This window comes from Diuraphis noxia, unplaced genomic scaffold (assembly GCF_037042655.1).
Source record: "Diuraphis noxia isolate RWA-SAM2 unplaced genomic scaffold, SU_Dnox_SAM2 contig0004, whole genome shotgun sequence".
In the NCBI taxonomy this organism is placed as follows: domain Eukaryota; kingdom Metazoa; phylum Arthropoda; class Insecta; order Hemiptera; family Aphididae; genus Diuraphis; species Diuraphis noxia.
In genome coordinates this window covers 33,793,286-33,814,235 of record NW_028301714.1, presented here as the reverse complement: position 1 = coordinate 33,814,235, position 20,950 = coordinate 33,793,286, and the positions used below count along the sequence as shown (strand labels likewise).

The 20,950-nt window shown below is 27.2% G+C and overlaps 1 long non-coding RNA gene across 1 annotated transcript in view; it reads right to left on the bottom strand.

The window, feature by feature from the left end:
• The window catches only part of LOC149055984 (uncharacterized), a 70,697-nt gene that overhangs the window by 31,290 nt on the left and 18,457 nt on the right, over positions 1-20,950 (bottom strand). The gene's annotated exons all lie outside the window — the stretch shown is intronic.

The following is a 20,950-nucleotide window of genomic DNA, read 5'->3' as shown; positions in this document are numbered from 1 at the left end:
CTTGGAATACACAATGAATACTGCACTATTTATTCTCAAGAAAAATAAAAGAAGGATAATTAAATCATAATAAAATAAAGTTTATTAGATGTACATGGTTCAAAATATTAGAACATCGTGACCACAAAAATAAAATAAAGCTATATTTTGGAATAAAAATGGAAAGAGGGTATTGGCGCCCGCAGGCAAATGAGTTTTAAGGACCAAAAAAGAAATTCGGAAAAAATTATAGTTTAAGAATACACTATGAAGACTGCAATACGTATTCTCAAGAAAAATAAAAGAAGGATAATTAAATCATGATAAAATAAAGTTTTTAGTTGTACATGTTCAAAAATATTAGAACATCGTTACCACAAAAATAAAAAAAAGCTATATTTTGGAATAAAAATGGAATGAGGGTATTGGCACCCGCAGGCAAATGAGTTTTAAGGATCAAAAAAGAAATTTGGAAAAATTTATAGTTTTAGAATATACTATGAAGACTGATTATTGTATCCTCAAGAAAAACCAAAAAAGGATAATTAATTCCAGATAAAATAAAGTATTTAAGTGGCAATTGGCTTACAAAGTTTAATTGTTGTCTAATCAAAAATAAAATAAAGCTATATTTTGAAAATAAAATTGGAAAGAGGGTATTGGCGCCCGCAGGCAAATGAGTTTTAAGGATCAAATATGAAATTTAGAAAAAATTACATTCGTGGAATACACAATTAAGAATATTATATGTATTCTCAAGAAAAACCAAGGAAGGATAAAAATCATGATAAACTAAAGTTTTTTAGTTGTACATGTTTAAAAATATTAGAACATCGTGACCACAAATATAAAAAAAAGCTATATTTTGGAATAAAAATGGAATTAGGGTATTGGCGTCCGCAGGCAAATGAGTTTTAAGGATCAAAAAAGAAATTTGGCAAAAAATTATAGTTTTAGTATACACTATGAAGACTGCACTATGTATTCTCAAGAAAAACCAAAGAAGGATAATTAAATCATGATAAAATTATGTTTTTTAGTGGCAAGTGTCAAATAAAGTTTAAAAACTGTGACCACAAAAATAAACTAGAGCTATATATTTGAATAAAAATGGGAAAGGGGGTATTGGCGCCCGCAGGCAAATAATTTTTAAGGACTAAAAAAGAAATTTGGAAAAAATTATAGTCTTGGAATACACAATGAAGACTGCACTATTTATTCTCAAGAAAAATAAAAGAAGGATAATTAAATCATAATAAAATAAAGTTTATTAGATGTACATGGTTCAAAATATTAGAACATCGTGACCACAAAAATAAAATAAAGCTATATTTTGGAATAAAAATGGAAAGAGGGTATTGGCGCCCGCAGGCAAATGATTTTTAAGGACCAAAAAAGAAATTTAGAAAAAATTATGGTTTAAGAATACACTATGAAGACTGCAATACGTATTCTCAAGAAAAATAAAAGAAGGATAATTAAATCATAATAAAATAAAGTTTATTAGATGTACATGGTTCAAAATATTAGAACATCGTGACCACAAAAATAAAATAAAGCTATATTTTGGAATAAAAATGGAAAGAGGGTATTGGCGCCCGCAGGCAAATGAGTTTTAAGGACCAAAAAAGAAATTCGGAAAAAATTATAGTTTAAGAATACACTATGAAGACTGCAATACGTATTCTCAAGAAAAATAAAAGAAGGATAATTAAATCATGATAAAATAAAGTTTTTAGTTGTACATGTTCAAAAATATTAGAGCATCGTGACCACATAAATAAAAAAAAGCTATATTTTGGAATAAAAATGGAATGAGGGTATTGGCACCCGCAGGCAAATGAGTTTTAAGGATCAAAAAAGAAATTTGGAAAAATTTATAGTTTTAGAATATACTATGAAGACTGATTATTGTATCCTCAAGAAAAACCAAAAAAGGATAATTAATTCCAGATAAAATAAAGTATTTAAGTGGCAATTGGCTTACAAAGTTTAATTGTTGTCTAATCAATAATAAAATAAGGCTATATTTTGGAATAAAAATGGAAAGGGGGTATTGGCGCCCGCAGGCAAATGAGTTTTATGGATCAAAAAAGAAATTTGGAAAAAATTATAGTTTTAGTATACACTATGAAGACTGCACTATGTATTCTCAAGAAAAACCAAAGAAGGATAATTAAATCATGATAGAATTATGTTTTTTAGTGGCAAGTAACAAATAAAGTTTAAAAATTGTGACCACAAATATATACTAGAGATATATTTTAAAAATAAAAAAGGAAAGGGGGTATTGGCGCCCGCAGGCAAATGATTTTTAAGGACCAAAAAAGAAATTTAGAAAAAATTATGGTTTAAGAATACACTATGAAGACTGCAATACGTATTCTCAAGAAAAATAAAAGAAGGATAATTAAATCATAATAAAATAAAGTTTATTAGATGTACATGGTTCAAAATATTAGAACATCGTGACCACAAAAATAAAATAAAGCTATATTTTGGAATAAAAATGGAAAGAGGGTATTGGCGCCCGCAGGCAAATGAGTTTTAAGGACCAAAAAAGAAATTCGGAAAAAATTATAGTTTAAGAATACACTATGAAGACTGCAATACGTATTCTCAAGAAAAATAAAAGAAGGATAATTAAATCATGATAAAATAATGTTTTTAGTTGTACATGTTCAAAAATATTAGAACATCGTTACCACAAAAATAAAAAAAAGCTATATTTTGGAATAAAAATGGAATGAGGGTATTGGCACCCGCAGGCAAATGAGTTTTAAGGATCAAAAAAGAAATTTGGAAAAATTTATAGTTTTAGAATATACTATGAAGACTGATTATTGTATCCTCAAGAAAAACCAAAAAAGGATAATTAATTCCAGATAAAATAAAGTATTTAAGTGGCAATTGGCTTACAAAGTTTAATTGTTGTCTAATCAAAAATAAAATAAAGCTATATTTTGAAAATAAAATTGGAAAGAGGGTATTGGCGCCCGCAGGCAAATGAGTTTTAAGGATCAAATATGAAATTTAGAAAAAATTACATTCGTGGAATACACAATTAAGAATATTATATGTATTCTCAAGAAAAACCAAGGAAGGATAAAAATCATGATAAACTAAAGTTTTTTAGTTGTACATGTTTAAAAATATTAGAACATCGTGACCACAAATATAAAAAAAAGCTATATTTTGGAATAAAAATGGAATTAGGGTATTGGCGTCCGCAGGCAAATGAGTTTTAAGGATCAAAAAAGAAATTTGGCAAAAAATTATAGTTTTAGTATACACTATGAAGACTGCACTATGTATTCTCAAGAAAAACCAAAGAAGGATAATTAAATCATGATAAAATTATGTTTTTTAGTGGCAAGTGTCAAATAAAGTTTAAAAACTGTGACCACAAAAATAAACTAGAGCTATATATTTGAATAAAAATGGGAAAGGGGGTATTGGCGCCCGCAGGCAAATAATTTTTAAGGACTAAAAAAGAAATTTGGAAAAAATTATAGTCTTGGAATACACAATGAAGACTGCACTATTTATTCTCAAGAAAAATAAAAGAAGGATAATTAAATCATAATAAAATAAAGTTTATTAGATGTACATGGTTCAAAATATTAGAACATCGTGACCACAAAAATAAAATAAAGCTATATTTTGGAATAAAAATGGAAAGAGGGTATTGGCGCCCGCAGGCAAATGATTTTTAAGGACCAAAAAAGAAATTTAGAAAAAATTATGGTTTAAGAATACACTATGAAGACTGCAATACGTATTCTCAAGAAAAATAAAAGAAGGATAATTAAATCATAATAAAATAAAGTTTATTAGATGTACATGGTTCAAAATATTAGAACATCGTGACCACAAAAATAAAATAAAGCTATATTTTGGAATAAAAATGGAAAGAGGGTATTGGCGCCCGCAGGCAAATGAGTTTTAAGGACCAAAAAAGAAATTCGGAAAAAATTATAGTTTAAGAATACACTATGAAGACTGCAATACGTATTCTCAAGAAAAATAAAAGAAGGATAATTAAATCATGATAAAATAAAGTTTTTAGTTGTACATGTTCAAAAATATTAGAGCATCGTGACCACATAAATAAAAAAAAGCTATATTTTGGAATAAAAATGGAATGAGGGTATTGGCACCCGCAGGCAAATGAGTTTTAAGGATCAAAAAAGAAATTTGGAAAAATTTATAGTTTTAGAATATACTATGAAGACTGATTATTGTATCCTCAAGAAAAACCAAAAAAGGATAATTAATTCCAGATAAAATAAAGTATTTAAGTGGCAATTGGCTTACAAAGTTTAATTGTTGTCTAATCAATAATAAAATAAGGCTATATTTTGGAATAAAAATGGAAAGGGGGTATTGGCGCCCGCAGGCAAATGATTTTTAAGGACCAAAAAAAAATTTGGAAAAATTATAGTCTTGGAATTCACAATGAAGACTGAACTATGTATTCTCAAACTAAACCAAAGAAGGATAATTAAATCATATTAGAACATCGTGACCACAAAAATAAAATAAAGCTATATTTTGGAATAAAAATGGAAAGGGGGTATTGGCGCCCGCAGGCAAATGATTTTTAAGGACCAAAAAAGGAATTTGGAATAAATTATAGTCTTGGAATACACAATGAAGACTGAACTATGTATTCTCAAAATAAACCAAAGAAGGATAATTAAATCATATTAGAACATCGTGAACACAAAAATAAAATAAAGCTATATTTTGAAAATAAAATTGGAAAGAGGGTATTGGCGCCCGCAGGCAAATGAGTTTTAAGGATCAAAAAAGAAATTTGGCAAAATATTATAGTTTTAGTATACACTATGAAGACTGCACTATGTATTCTCAAGAAAAACCAAAGAAGGATAATTAAATCATGATAAAATTATGTTTTTTAGTGGCAAGTGTCAAATAAAGTTTAAAAACTGTGACCACAAAAATAAACTAGAGCTATATATTTGAATAAAAATGGGAAAGGAGGTATTGGCACCCGCAGGCAAATGATTTTTAAGGACCAAAAAAGAAATTTAGAAAAAATTATAGTTTAAGAATACACTATGAAGACTGCAATACGTATTCTCAAGAAAAATAAAAGAAGGATAATTAAATCATAATAAAATAAAGTTTATTAGATGTACATGGTTCAAAATATTAGAACATCGTGACCACAAAAATAAAATAAAGCTATATTTTGAAAATAAAATTGGAAAGAGGGTATTGGCGCCCGCAGGCAAATGAGTTTTAAGGATCAAAAAAGAAATTTGGCAAAATATTATAGTTTTAGTATACACTATGAAGACTGCACTATGTATTCTCAAGAAAAACCAAAGAAGGATAATTAAATCATGATAAAATTATGTTTTTTAGTGGCAAGTGTCAAATAAAGTTTAAAAACTGTGACCACAAAAATAAACTAGAGCTATATATTTGAATAAAAATGGGAAAGGAGGTATTGGCACCCGCAAGCAAATAATTTTTAAGGACTAAAAAAGAAATTTGGAAAAAATTATAGTCTTGGAATACACAATGAAGACTGCACTATTTATTCTCAAGAAAAATAAAAGAAGGATAATTAAATCATAATAAAATAAAGTTTATTAGATGTACATGGTTCAAAATATTAGAACATCGTGACCACAAAAATAAAATAAAGCTATATTTTGGAATAAAAATGGAATGAGGGTATTGGCGCCCGCAGGCAAATGAGTTTTATGGATCAAAAAAGAAATTTGGAAAAAATTATAGTTTTAGTATACACTATGAAGACTGCACTATGTATTCTCAAGAAAAACCAAAGAAGGATAATTAAATCATGATAGAATTATGTTTTTTAGTGGCAAGTAACAAATAAAGTTTAAAAATTGTGACCACAAATATATACTAGAGATATATTTTAAAAATAAAAAAGGAAAGGGGGTATTGGCGCCCGCAGGCAAATGATTTTTAAGGACCAAAAAAGAAATTTAGAAAAAATTATAGTTTAAGAATACACTATGAAGACTGCAATACGTATTCTCAAGAAAAATAAAAGAAGGATAATTAAATCATAATAAAATAAAGTTTATTAGATGTACATGGTTCAAAATATTAGAACATCGTGACCACAAAAATAAAATAAAGCTATATTTTGGAATAAAAATGGAAAGAGGGTATTGGCGCCCGCAGGCAAATGAGTTTTAAGGACCAAAAAAGAAATTCGGAAAAAATTATAGTTTAAGAATACACTATGAAGACTGCAATACGTATTCTCAAGAAAAATAAAAGAAGGATAATTAAATCATGATAAAATAAAGTTTTTAGTTGTACATGTTCAAAAATATTAGAGCATCGTGACCACATAAATAAAAAAAAGCTATATTTTGGAATAAAAATGGAATGAGGGTATTGGCACCCGCAGGCAAATGAGTTTTAAGGATCAAAAAAGAAATTTGGAAAAATTTATAGTTTTAGAATATACTATGAAGACTGATTATTGTATCCTCAAGAAAAACCAAAAAAGGATAATTAATTCCAGATAAAATAAAGTATTTAAGTGGCAATTGGCTTACAAAGTTTAATTGTTGTCTAATCAAAAATAAAATAAGGCTATATTTTGGAATAAAAATGGAAAGGGGGTATTGGCGCCCGCAGGCAAATGATTTTTAAGGACCAAAAAAAAATTTGGAAAAATTATAGTCTTGGAATTCACAATGAAGACTGAACTATGTATTCTCAAACTAAACCAAAGAAGGATAATTAAATCATATTAGAACATCGTGAACACAAAAATAAAATAAAGCTATATTTTGAAAATAAAATTGGAAAGAGGGTATTGGCGCCCGCAGGCAAATGAGTTTTAAGGATCAAATATGAAATTTAGAAAAATTTACATTCGTGGAATACACAATTAAGAATATTATATGTATTCTCAAGAAAAACCAAGGAAGGATAAAAATCATGATAAACTAAAGTTTTTTAGTTGTACATGTTTAAAAATATTAGAACATCGTGACCACAAATATAAAAAAAAGCTATATTTTGGAATAAAAATGGAATGAGGGTATTGGCGTCCGCAGGCAAATGAGTTTTAAGGATCAAAAAAGAAATTTGACAAAAAATTATAGTTTTAGTATACACTATGAAGACTGCACTATGTATTCTCAAGAAAAACCAAAGAAGGATAATTAAATCATGATAAAATTATGTTTTTTAGTGGCAAGTGTCAAATAAAGTTTAAAAACCGTGACCACAAAAATAAACTAGAGCTATATATTTGAATAAAAATGGGAAAGGGGGTATTGGCGCCCGCAAGCAAATAATTTTTAAGGACTAAAAAAGAAATTTGGAAAAAATTATAGTCTTGGAATACACAATGAAGACTGCACTATTTATTCTCAAGAAAAATAAAAGAAGGATAATTAAATCATAATAAAATAAAGTTTATTAGATGTACATGGTTCAAAATATTAGAACATCGTGACCACAAAAATAAAATAAAGCTATATTTTGGAATAAAAATGGAATTAAGGTATTGGCGCCCGCAGGCAAATGAGGTTTATGGATCAAAAAAGAAATTTGGAAAAAATTATAGTTTTAGTATACACTATGAAGACTGCACTATGTATTCTCAAGAAAAACCAAAGAAGGAAAATTAAATCATGATAGAATTATGTTTTTTAGTGGCAAGTAACAAATAAAGTTTAAAAATTGTGACCACAAATATATACTAGAGATATATTTTAAAAATAAAAAAGGAAAGGGGGTATTGGCGCCCGCAGGCAAATGATTTTTAAGGACCAAAAAAGAAATTTAGAAAAAATTATAGTTTAAGAATACACTATGAAGACTGCAATACGTATTCTCAAGAAAAATAAAAGAAGGATAATTAAATCATAATAAAATAAAGTTTATTAGATGTACATGGTTCAAAATATTAGAACATCGTGACCACAAAAATAAAATAAAGCTATATTTTGGAATAAAAATGGAAAGAGGGTATTGGCGCCCGCAGGCAAATGAGTTTTAAGGACCAAAAAAGAAATTCGGAAAAAGTTATAGTTTAAGAATGCACTATGAAGACTGCAATACGTATTCTCAAGAAAAATAAAAGAAGGATAATTAAATCATGATAAAATAAAGTTTTTAGTTGTACATGTTCAAAAATATTAGAGCATCGTGACCACATAAATAAAAAAAAGCTATATTTTGGAATAAAAATGGAATGAGGGTATTGGCACCCGCAGGCAAATGAGTTTTAAGGATCAAAAAAGAAATTTGGAAAAATTTATAGTTTTAGAATATACTATGAAGACTGATTATTGTATCCTCAAGAAAAACCAAAAAAGGATAATTAATTCCAGATAAAATAAAGTATTTAAGTGGCAATTGGCTTACAAAGTTTAATTGTTGTCTAATCAAAAATAAAATAAGGCTATATTTTGGAATAAAAATGGAAAGGGGGTATTGGCGCCCGCAGGCAAATGATTTTTAAGGACCAAAAAAAAATTTGGAAAAATTATAGTCTTGGAATTCACAATGAAGACTGAACTATGTATTCTCAAACTAAACCAAAGAAGGATAATTAAATCATATTAGAACATCGTGACCACAAAAATAAAATAAAGCTATATTTTGGAATAAAAATGGAAAGGGGGTATTGGCGCCCGCAGGCAAATGATTTTTAAGGACCAAAAAAGGAATTTGGAATAAATTATAGTCTTGGAATACACAATGAAGACTGAACTATGTATTCTCATAATAAACCAAAGAAGGATAATTAAATCATATTAGAACATCGTGAACACAAAAATAAAATAAAGCTATATTTTGAAAATAAAATTGGAAAGAGGGTATTGGCGCCCGCAGGCAAATGAGTTTTAAGGATCAAATATGAAATTTAGAAAAAATTACATTCGTGGAATACACAATTAAGAATATTATATGTATTCTCAAGAAAAACCAAGGAAGGATAAAAATCATGATAAACTAAAGTTTTTTAGTTGTACATGTTTAAAAATATTAGAACATCGTGACCACAAATATAAAAAAAAGCTATATTTTGGAATAAAAATGGAATGAGGGTATTGGCGTCCGCAGGCAAATGAGTTTTAAGGATCAAAAAAGAAATTTGGCAAAAAATTATAGTTTTAGTATACACTATGAAGACTGCACTATGTATTCTCAAGAAAAACCAAAGAAGGATAATTAAATCATGATAAAATTATGTTTTTTAGTGGCAAGTGTCAAATAAAGTTTAAAAACTGTGACCACAAAAATAAACTAGAGCTATATATTTGAATAAAAATGGGAAAGGGGGTATTGGCGCCCGCAAGCAAATAATTTTTAAGGACTAAAAAAGAAATTTGGAAAAAATTATAGTCTTGGAATACACAATGAAGACTGCACTATTTATACTCAAGAAAAATAAAAGAAGGATAATTAAATCATAATAAAATAAAGTTTATTAGATGTACATGGTTCAAAATATTAGAACATCGTGACCACAAAAATAAAATAAAGCTATATTTTGGAATAAAAATGGAAAGGGGGTATTGGCGCCCGCAGGCAAATGATTTTTAAGGACCAAAAAAGGAATTTGGAATAAATTATAGTCTTGGAATACACAATGAAGACTGAACTATGTATTCTCAAAATAAACCAAAGAAGGATAATTAAATCATATTAGAACATCGTGAACACAAAAATAAAATAAAGCTATATTTTGAAAATAAAATTGGAAAGAGGGTATTGGCGCCCGCAGGCAAATGAGTTTTAAGGATCAAAAAAGAAATTTGGCAAAATATTATAGTTTTAGTATACACTATGAAGACTGCACTATGTATTCTCAAGAAAAACCAAAGAAGGATAATTAAATCATGATAAAATTATGTTTTTTAGTGGCAAGTGTCAAATAAAGTTTAAAAACTGTGACCACAAAAATAAACTAGAGCTATATATTTGAATAAAAATGGGAAAGGAGGTATTGGCACCCGCAAGCAAATAATTTTTAAGGACTAAAAAAGAAATTTGGAAAAAATTATAGTCTTGGAATACACAATGAAGACTGCACTATTTATTCTCAAGAAAAATAAAAGAAGGATAATTAAATCATAATAAAATAAAGTTTATTAGATGTACATGGTTCAAAATATTAGAACATCGTGACCACAAAAATAAAATAAAGCTATATTTTGGAATAAAAATGGAATGAGGGTATTGGCGCCCGCAGGCAAATGAGTTTTATGGATCAAAAAAGAAATTTGGAAAAAATTATAGTTTTAGTATACACTATGAAGACTGCACTATGTATTCTCAAGAAAAACCAAAGAAGGATAATTAAATCATGATAGAATTATGTTTTTTAGTGGCAAGTAACAAATAAAGTTTAAAAATTGTGACCACAAATATATACTAGAGATATATTTTAAAAATAAAAAAGGAAAGGGGGTATTGGCGCCCGCAGGCAAATGATTTTTAAGGACCAAAAAAGAAATTTAGAAAAAATTATAGTTTAAGAATACACTATGAAGACTGCAATACGTATTCTCAAGAAAAATAAAAGAAGGATAATTAAATCATGATAAAATAAAGTTTTTAGTTGTACATGTTCAAAAATATTAGAGCATCGTGACCACATAAATAAAAAAAAGCTATATTTTGGAATAAAAATGGAATGAGGGTATTGGCACCCGCAGGCAAATGAGTTTTAAGGATCAAAAAAGAAATTTGGAAAAATTTATAGTTTTAGAATATACTATGAAGACTGATTATTGTATCCTCAAGAAAAACCAAAAAAGGATAATTAATTCCAGATAAAATAAAGTATTTAAGTGGCAATTGGCTTACAAAGTTTAATTGTTGTCTAATCAAAAATAAAATAAGGCTATATTTTGGAATAAAAATGGAAAGGGGGTATTGGCGCCCGCAGGCAAATGATTTTTAAGGACCAAAAAAAAATTTGGAAAAATTATAGTCTTGGAATTCACAATGAAGACTGAACTATGTATTCTCAAACTAAACCAAAGAAGGATAATTAAATCATATTAGAACATCGTGAACACAAAAATAAAATAAAGCTATATTTTGAAAATAAAATTGGAAAGAGGGTATTGGCGCCCGCAGGCAAATGAGTTTTAAGGATCAAATATGAAATTTAGAAAAATTTACATTCGTGGAATACACAATTAAGAATATTATATGTATTCTCAAGAAAAACCAAGGAAGGATAAAAATCATGATAAACTAAAGTTTTTTAGTTGTACATGTTTAAAAATATTAGAACATCGTGTCCACAAATAAAAAAAAAAGCTATATTTTGGAATAAAAATGGAATGAGGGTATTGGCGTCCGCAGGCAAATGAGTTTTAAGGATCAAAAAAGAAATTTGACAAAAAATTATAGTTTTAGTATACACTATGAAGACTGCACTATGTATTCTCAAGAAAAACCAAAGAAGGATAATTAAATCATGATAAAATTATGTTTTTTAGTGGCAAGTGTCAAATAAAGTTTAAAAACCGTGACCACAAAAATAAACTAGAGCTATATATTTGAATAAAAATGGGAAAGGGGGTATTGGCGCCCGCAAGCAAATAATTTTTAAGGACTAAAAAAGAAATTTGGAAAAAATTATAGTCTTGGAATACACAATGAAGACTGCACTATTTATTCTCAAGAAAAATAAAAGAAGGATAATTAAATCATAATAAAATAAAGTTTATTAGATGTACATGGTTCAAAATATTAGAACATCGTGACCACAAAAATAAAATAAAGCTATATTTTGGAATAAAAATGGAATTAAGGTATTGGCGCCCGCAGGCAAATGAGTTTTATGGATCAAAAAAGAAATTTGGAAAAAATTATAGTTTTAGTATACACTATGAAGACTGCACTATGTATTCTCAAGAAAAACCAAAGAAGGATAATTAAATCATGATAGAATTATGTTTTTTAGTGGCAAGTAACAAATAAAGTTTAAAAATTGTGACCACAAATATATACTAGAGATATATTTTAAAAATAAAAAAGGAAAGGGGGTATTGGCGCCCGCAGGCAAATGATTTTTAAGGACCAAAAAAGAAATTTAGAAAAAATTATAGTTTAAGAATACACTATGAAGACTGCAATACGTATTCTCAAGAAAAATAAAAGAAGGATAATTAAATCATAATAAAATAAAGTTTATTAGATGTACATGGTTCAAAATATTAGAACATCGTGACCACAAAAATAAAATAAAGCTATATTTTGGAATAAAAATGGAAAGAGGGTATTGGCGCCCGCAGGCAAATGAGTTTTAAGGACCAAAAAAGAAATTCGGAAAAAGTTATAGTTTAAGAATACACTATGAAGACTGCAATACGTATTCTCAAGAAAAATAAAAGAAGGATAATTAAATCATGATAAAATAAAGTTTTTAGTTGTACATGTTCAAAAATATTAGAGCATCGTGACCACATAAATAAAAAAAAGCTATATTTTGGAATAAAAATGGAATGAGGGTATTGGCACCCGCAGGCAAATGAGTTTTAAGGATCAAAAAAGAAATTTGGAAAAATTTATAGTTTTAGAATATACTATGAAGACTGATTATTGTATCCTCAAGAAAAACCAAAAAAGGATAATTAATTCCAGATAAAATAAAGTATTTAAGTGGCAATTGGCTTACAAAGTTTAATTGTTGTCTAATCAAAAATAAAATAAGGCTATATTTTGGAATAAAAATGGAAAGGGGGTATTGGCGCCCGCAGGCAAATGATTTTTAAGGACCAAAAAAAAATTTGGAAAAATTATAGTCTTGGAATTCACAATGAAGACTGAACTATGTATTCTCAAACTAAACCAAAGAAGGATAATTAAATCATATTAGAACATCGTGACCACAAAAATAAAATAAAGCTATATTTTGGAATAAAAATGGAAAGGGGGTATTGGCGCCCGCAGGCAAATGATTTTTAAGGACCAAAAAAGGAATTTGGAATAAATTATAGTCTTGGAATACACAATGAAGACTGAACTATGTATTCTCATAATAAACCAAAGAAGGATAATTAAATCATATTAGAACATCGTGAACACAAAAATAAAATAAAGCTATATTTTGAAAATAAAATTGGAAAGAGGGTATTGGCGCCCGCAGGCAAATGAGTTTTAAGGATCAAATATGAAATTTAGAAAAAATTACATTCGTGGAATACACAATTAAGAATATTATATGTATTCTCAAGAAAAACCAAGGAAGGATAAAAATCATGATAAACTAAAGTTTTTTAGTTGTACATGTTTAAAAATATTAGAACATCGTGACCACAAATATAAAAAAAAGCTATATTTTGGAATAAAAATGGAATGAGGGTATTGGCGTCCGCAGGCAAATGAGTTTTAAGGATCAAAAAAGAAATTTGGCAAAAAATTATAGTTTTAGTATACACTATGAAGACTGCACTATGTATTCTCAAGAAAAACCAAAGAAGGATAATTAAATCATGATAAAATTATGTTTTTTAGTGGCAAGTGTCAAATAAAGTTTAAAAACTGTGACCACAAAAATAAACTAGAGCTATATATTTGAATAAAAATGGGAAAGGGGGTATTGGCGCCCGCAATCAAATAATTTTTAAGGACTAAAAAAGAAATTTGGAAAAAATTATAGTCTTGGAATACACAATGAAGACTGCACTATTTATACTCAAGAAAAATAAAAGAAGGATAATTAAATCATAATAAAATAAAGTTTATTAGATGTACATGGTTCAAAATATTAGAACATCGTGACCACAAAAATAAAATAAAGCTATATTTTGGAATAAAAATGGAATGAGGGTATTGGCGCCCGCAGGCAAATGAGTTTTATGGATCAAAAAAGAAATTTGGAAAAAATTACAGTTTTAGTATACACTATGAAGACTGCACTATGTATTCTCAAGAAAAACCAAAGAAGGATAATTAAATCATGATAGAATTATGTTTTTTAGTGGCAAGTAACAAATAAAGTTTAAAAATTGTGACCACAAATATATACTAGAGATATATTTTAAAAATAAAAAAGGAAAGGGGGTATTGCAGCCCGCAGGCAAATGATTTTTAAGGATCAAAAAAAGAAATTTAGAATAAATTATAGTCTTGGAATACACAATTAAGACTTTACTATGTATTCTCAAGAAAAACCAAAGAAGGATAATTAAATCATGATAAAATAATGTTTTTAGTTGTACATGTTCAAAAATATTAGAACATCGTTACCACAAAAATAAAAAAAAGCTATACTTTGGAATAAAAATGGAAAGGGGGTATGGCGCACGAAAGCAAATGATTTTTAAGAATCAAAAAAGAAATTTGGAAAAATTTATAGTTTTAGAATATACTATGAAGACTGATTTTTGTATCCTCAAGAAAAATAAATAAAGGATAATTATTAAATCATGATAAAATTATGTTTTTTAGTTGTAAATGGTTAAAAATATAAGAACATCGTGACCACAAAAATAAACAAGTGCTATATTTTGAAAATAAAATTGGAAAGAGGGTATTGGCGCCCGCAGGCAAATGATTTTTAAGGATCAAAAAAGAAATTTGGAAAAAATTATAGTTTTAGTATACACTATGAAGACTGCACTATGTATTCTGAAGAAAAACCAAAGAAGGATAATTAAATCATTATAAAATTATGTTTTTTAATGGCAAGTGGCTTATAAAGTTTAAAAGTTGTCTACAGAAAAATAAATTAAAGCTATATTTTAAAAATAAAAATGGAAAGTGGGTATTGGAGCCCGCAGGCAAATGATTTTTAAGGATCAAAAAAAGAAATTTAGAAAAAATTATAGTCTTGGAATACACAATGAAGACTTCACTATATATTCTTATGAAAACTGAATGATAATAAGATCATGATAAAATTATGATTTTTAGTTGCACATGGTTAAAAAAGTTTGAAATTTGTGAACACAAAAATAAACTAGATTTTTTATTGTTTATTGAACTAATTATGATCAGAGGACGCATTATTTATTGTGATTGACATTACTTCATATGAAATACTGGTATAACACTAATACTCGTATGGCTTTAAAACCTTGATCCAAATTATGTCAATATTAATCAGGTATATATAATATTTTAAGTATTAAGTATTCATTATAAAAGCTAAAAAAAAAAAGTATGTTTAATACACTAATATATAAGTATAATATTATATTTATTATAAATGTATTATTAATATTTTCCTTGTTGATTTTTAAATATTTTTCATTGTTACGTTGACAATTTCGAATACCTTGTTAGTTAGTAAGAAAAGATCTATGCAAAGGTCACGACCAGTGATGATAGTCATCTATCATCACTTGAGCTACACTTACCATTGTGTATAGGTACCTAACCTAAACAAACCTCCTAATGACTTAATTAACCATCTGCATGTCCGCGGGGAAGGCAGTGCCGTAGCCAGGGTTAGGATTTGAGGAGGGAATAAGTGTATACAGTACTATACACCCAATACCCCTCGGGAAGGCTGACTACGACACTGGGTTTAATAAGTATCAATCTAAATGATCGTAGAAAAATAAATGCTATTTGGGTAACGCGTGACAAACAAATGGTTAACTAGGACACTTTGAATAAAAAGATCCTTAGTTGATTTCCGATATAGGTGTTTAATTATCAAGTTGTTCTATTGATTGTTAACCTCTTAGAAATAGCTCTTATTATTAAGATGTTGAGCCTCTTGAAATATTTTTCTCCCTACTAGATTTTTAGGACTTCGGAGGAAGAAACTACTTCTTAGATAATATATTTCCTATGGATAGAGCCATACCCATTTTTTTTTTTATGTATATAACTTTAAGCAAATATTTATATGACATCGAGTGTCTGGCCGCGATGAATATGCATAAATGAGCATACGTGAGGGGAACTGTTGTTAACACATCCATAACACACTCTATCAAGTCATAATCAAAAATTGTCATCTAAACTCGCAAGTATGATTGGATGTAAATTGTACAAGTAATAACTAATAATTATTAAAGATTTATGAGTTTGTATTGTCTACGACTTACAAAAGTCCTGTTGAAGAGAATGAGAGTGCGACATCCTCATTAAAGCAAAACAACTTTTGTAATATTACTACGATAATGGTGTAATATCTAAATTATTTGCCCTTCCAACACACTAAAATTATAGTTATCATGCTTTTCTGGGCCCAAAAACGTTGGGTGGTAGGTGGTACTATAATGGTAATTTAATTTTTATTTTTATATGGTACCTAATAAAAACGACCCTAGACACCAGAAATTGAATTGTTACGATTTTGAATATTTTGTTAAATGAAACGATCTAAAAAATTGTTTACACAATCTTTTCTACAGTAAATTATTATTATTTATTATTTCAACATAACATTTTGCTGTGTGATTGGTAATCTTTACATCACAGTGTCTGTACATTTTTTGTGACAAAGAAAATTTAATCATCTAAAATATCTCAAATTACATACTTATTGTTAATTATTATTATTAAAAAGTTATAGTATGAAGTATAATATCTCATATAGACTTAAACAATGTACAATTGGTTTCTTATTATTTTTATTATTACATAATATTCATTTTTTTTTTTTTTTTTAACAAATCCTTCGGCAATTATATATCCATATTGCGTGTGTTTGTTTAGAAACACGTGAGTATGTGGGGTAAGGATTCGTCACTAAGAACCCAGGTGGTAACCCATCCAGGAGCTAGTGACGCCAGGCGATGTTTGACCACGGCAAACCACCGCGCCACACCATACCCCAAAATACAGTATACAACTAGTGTGCATTGCATATTCCAGGCCAGAGGCAATTTTTTTGTAACTGCATAACCTGATTTTACTGTTTGGTTTTAAACACATGTAAATAAGATGTGTATTCGTCACTAAGAACCCAGGTGGTTGCCCATCCGGGAGCTAGCGACTACAGTCGATGTGTTGTCCTTTAGGTCCAAAATTTAAATTTTTAACATACCAATACCATATCTATTATATGAGATAATTAGTACTTGTACGTCTATTTTTCATCAAGTTAAAGAATTTTTTTTTTTTTATAGCTAATAATAACAACAACATGTATGTCACTTAAAATATTGAATACCTAGGTAATCAATACATACGTGAACAACAAATTTTTTTTTTAAGTTCTAAAATCTTAAATTTAAAAACTCCATTAGACTAGTCGAAAAAGTATACGATAAACACTAGTATAGATTCCAACACTCAACTAAAATTATACTTTAAAAATGATTGTATTTCTCAGAAAAATTAGCTATCACCAGATCTTATTTCTTCTTTCCAGCATTAGAGATTTGGATTAATTTAAAAAAAACTAGTAATATAAGTTGCTTTCAATTTCATAATGAAATTCTTTTAACTGTTAATCACCTTCAAAAGTTGTTTTTCTTTTATCTGGACAAATTACTATTTCGAATTTTTATTGTAAAACATTTTATGTTTTCTGGAGCAAAGACTATTTATGCATTTTATATATTTTTTCTTTTTGTAAGCTTTATTGTATGCTTATTTCTAGGTTAGTAGTAGTACACAGCATATTTAAAAACTTATGTGATTAAATTCTAAATGTTTTAAGGGCATCTTTTGATAGTTTATCGAAAATCAAGCACTTAGTAAAATATTTTTATGGATCAAAATATAATTATATTAATTTCGATAGAAAAATGAAATTTTTACTCGCTTTTTAATTTTTTTTTTTTTTTTTAATATATACAATATATCATGTGTCTCAAATAACAGGGTACACTTTATTGCTCATTAACCAGTAAATGTCTTTCAATTCTGTTTGTTAGGCATCAAACTTGACAAATCAATCATAAAATCCTATATGACTTAAAATTCTTATAAGTCATGTATTTCTTCATTATTTTTAAATGGAAATGCCTATTTTAAATATCATTTTTGGATATCATGAAATTCTCATACAAGGAAGGGCTCATCTGATCATACCAATCTAGTATGTCGGAATACAAAAAAAAATATTTAATTTTCAATAATTTACAAAATAAATAATGACATTGTACACTATAAAAAACCAAATATACTGGAGACCAAACCAAAAAACTAAGCAGTATAAATAAAATATAAATAATCACACAGAGATGTTTTGATTCAAATAAAATAAAAATATATTATAACTATATTATAGTCCAAATGATGACTAATTATAAATAAAGATCAAATAAATATATTAATATAATATCAAATTAAATTAAAATTATAGTCAATGCGTTGAATGATAATAAATAAAATATAATCCAAAGAAGATTAACACATTTTTTTTAAAAAATTAAACACAGAGATGTTTAGATTCAAATAAAATAAAAATGTATTATAATTATATTATAGTCCAAATGATGACTAATAATAAATAAAATATAATCCAAAGAAGATTAATACATTTTTTATAAAAGAATTAAACACATAGTTTGACATAGCTGACATTCAAATAAAATTAAGATTATAGTCCAAACGATGACTAATAATAAATACAACATAATCCATAGCAGATTATCCGGAATATAATTCATAGCTGACTTTTAACAAATAATTCTGATTTAAATACCTACAAAAGAAAAAAAAATAATGACAAAAAAATTAATGTCCAGAGATAACAATAACGCTCAAATAACTAAAACAAACAACAAAGTTTACTACAAATCACTTAATTAGGTACGAATGTACGACATAAATCCCTCAAATTCCAATTATCAATTTTGCATTTACAACCTAACCTAGCCTAACCTAAACGAAAAAATTATTTAGACAAAGGTCACGGAATAGTATGCTTTAATCCAGGTGACCAAGAATTAATAAAATTTCCATTTTTACAAATAGGCAAAACGCCTAATTTAGTATAAAAATACAGAGGCCAATTTAAAGTAATTTAAAATTAATAAATAAATATCAGAATTAAATTATAAAGTAAAATTAATCTTCGATAAAAAACTATCTGAAAACATCATTCATGTTAGAAGAATAAAATCATATTATTACAAGTTAACCATACAACAAAAATACAAATTTAAAATAATAACCAATTAAAATTTCATAATTTACAGATTTCTACAAGACTATAGGTACCTAAAAATTATACTAATAATCTAATTACAAAACAATGTTCAAAAACAATAAAATTAAAATTACAATTTTTAATTTATAAAAATAAATAAATGTAAGCTACAAGAAATTTAATGGATTATCCATTCAAATTCCAGATCATAATCAGGAAATCCTTATACAAGGAATGGCAGATGAGCCATCGATCATACTAAACCACCACAAAAACAAAATTCTAATTTTCAATAATTTACCAAATGAATAATGTCATTGAACACTATTGCCACAATCAAGCAAAAGACAACAAAACATCAAATAAGAATAATACATTAGAGATTCTAATATTCAATCTCATACATATTAAGTAGATACTTCATAAAAGACGTTAGATATTCTACTACATTATCAATAGAAGACATTTCTACGATAAATAATTATGCCAGGAAACGCTATATGCTAACTTCATCAAAAATATAGACAACAATAACAACATATACAAATATTAAAAGGCATCTTCACAAATCTTACTCAATTTATCTCGCATATACAGCATGAAAATGAATTTAAAAAAAAACACTAAAGATAATAAATTTAAAGAATACGCAACATTTTAAAATTCAATCACAACAACAAAATGCCTTGATAAAACCAAAATCAAAAACATTCAATGAAACATCACCATACTAAACAAAGAACTTTAAGTCATATAGGAATTTATGATTGATTACAGGGTATAATTAAAGAGTAATGAGTGATAATGTGTACCTACCCTGTTTTGTGGGACACACGGTATATATATATATAAACATATGATAAATGCGTAAAATATTTAATTAAGTAATTTTTATAGTGTAATAAAAGAATGTAATTTTTTTTAAGGCCTATTTAACTGCATATATTTGATGAATTATTAATAAGTACATAAAAGTCCTACCTCTACAGTTATTAATTATAACTTTTACTTCCAATCATGCCTACTTTCAAGTTTATTTTTTTAATCACAATCATAGTACAATCTTGTAAAGTAATATTAAACAAAAGTATTCAAATATTTTATTTTGAAAATGAAGTCCTGAGATGAATATTTTAAGAATGATAATTTATAATATTTAAATTTTTTACTTATCAACCCTCAACTCTAATACTTTTTTTTGAGCATTACATTACATTACATTACATTACAAGACTATTAACTATAATATGTTTAATGAAATTGTAAATTTGTATATAAAAATAAAATTTGTTATTGTAAACATAATATTCATTTGATTGATGTGATATTTTAACAAAATATGTAATGACAAAGTCATACTTTTTACAAGACTTATAAAAATGTAAACAATCAACAATCAAGAGCTTTTTTGACTTGATAACACCTAAGAGGATGTCAGTGCATTTCTTTTTTTTCTCTCTGACCCACGCACAACATAGCAAATATTACGTTCACTATAATCATAATAATTTCTAAAATTAGAGTGAAATGGCCTCTTTTAAAATTTAAGATACTTATGATTAATACCTAGAGCATCTTATAGGCTATAAGTATATTTGAAGTGAGTTATGAATACTTTAAAATACTCATAACTCAGTTAATAATTAAAGTATAATAAGCCTATGATATGCCCTAGATAAAAATCTAACCATTCATTTTTCTCTAATTTTAGAAATTATTAAGATTATTATGAACAAAATATTTGATATATTGCGCATGAGTTGGAGAAAAAAAATTCCACTGACATCCTCTTAATCGGCCTAACCAACCTTCTCTTTTTATTCTATCCCATAAGTCGAAGGTTGTAAACCTTACCTAACCTGGTAGTATCACTCAAAGGGTCGAGTGACCTTTGCAATTTAAGATCCTTTC